Source organism: Amphimedon queenslandica, unplaced genomic scaffold (genome assembly GCF_000090795.2).
Source record: "Amphimedon queenslandica unplaced genomic scaffold, v1.1 AMPQUscaffold_13163, whole genome shotgun sequence".
Taxonomy (NCBI): Eukaryota; Metazoa; Porifera; class Demospongiae; order Haplosclerida; family Niphatidae; genus Amphimedon; species Amphimedon queenslandica.
The window spans coordinates 22,123-23,448 of record NW_003546601.1 but is presented as its reverse complement, the minus strand read 5'-3'; positions in this window follow the sequence as shown (position 1 = coordinate 23,448).

The window sequence follows — 1,326 nt, the reverse complement described above, 5'->3', positions numbered from 1 at the left end:
AATAGCGGTAGTACTCTGGAGGTAAATGAGACTCTTTCCCAGTAGATCAAGACTATTTATTCATTTAATATGTGTGGAACTCTTAAATATTTCTTGTTGGTGAGTTATAGCTACTCAAAATTTCATCCTGAGTGAGGTGCTGTAGCAGTAGTTTGCTAGTCTAAGGATCCTAAACTCTCTTAAATCACTCAATCTATCTAGGCAACAGCATTTGTGCCATATAGCGCTTAGAAGAAGAAAAAAATCTGAAGCTTCCTTCTCACATGGTCTTGCTGCATTAACTCTATGGAAACAAAAACAGTGTTCAAAGTGTATACTTTTAAAACGATGCGTTTTGCGTTGCTGTGTAAACCAAGCCTAATTCTCCCTCCCTCTCCTACTCTAATTCTCCCTCTCTCTCGTCTATTTCCTTACTCTCTCTCTCTCATAATTATTACTTCTTTTGTCTGTAATTGTTTTGTGTTGATTGTTTTTGTTTTGTCTGTTTTTGTGTTCACTGGGTGCCAGACTTAGTTGTTCTTGGCATTTCATAAGGACGGTTTCTCTTCTCTCATTTTGCTCTTATTGTTTCTCTCTATATGCCCGGTAAAACCTTATTAATAATAAAAAAATTGTTATAGCATGTTGGACTTTTGTGTGGGTTTGTTTACTTTGTACTGTCAGTGCAGATAATGACACATGTGTATGTAGTTTATGTATTATAAAGTATGCTTGCTCAAGTATGAAGGAAGTCATAGTTGTATTGCTGTTATATATGTAATTTTTTTTAGATCTTGTTGCTTGTAGAATGGAAACTACAGTTAGTAGTGATCGTGGTACATTTGAATGGCCAGAGACAATGTCAGACAGTTCAGTTAATATATCATGTCCTAATGGTCCTAGTGGTGCTACTGCTAATAGAAAATGCACTAATAATAGTACTTGGGAATCACCTAATGTAACATTCTGTGCAACATCTGTGATATCTAATCAATTTAGAAATATTTCAAAAGTAAATAATAATAAAGACTTGATATGTAATTGTACTATAATTTCTTCAATTGTATATTCAATAGGTAAATGTTACTGCTGAAAATGTAGTATCAATATTTGAGAACTTAACTGATCTAGTGATGAACACTACTGATGCTGCTGATCAGAATACTGACAACATTAGAACAGCGTCTGCCATATTGAACCAAACAGCAATACTATTGTCAGATCCTAAAATTATCATGAATCTCTCATCATCAGAATTATTGATGGTACATCACATGTTTTATCATTAAATGATTTCTTTGAAGACAACAGAAAATACTGTGCAGATACTTGACAGCATAGAGGAAT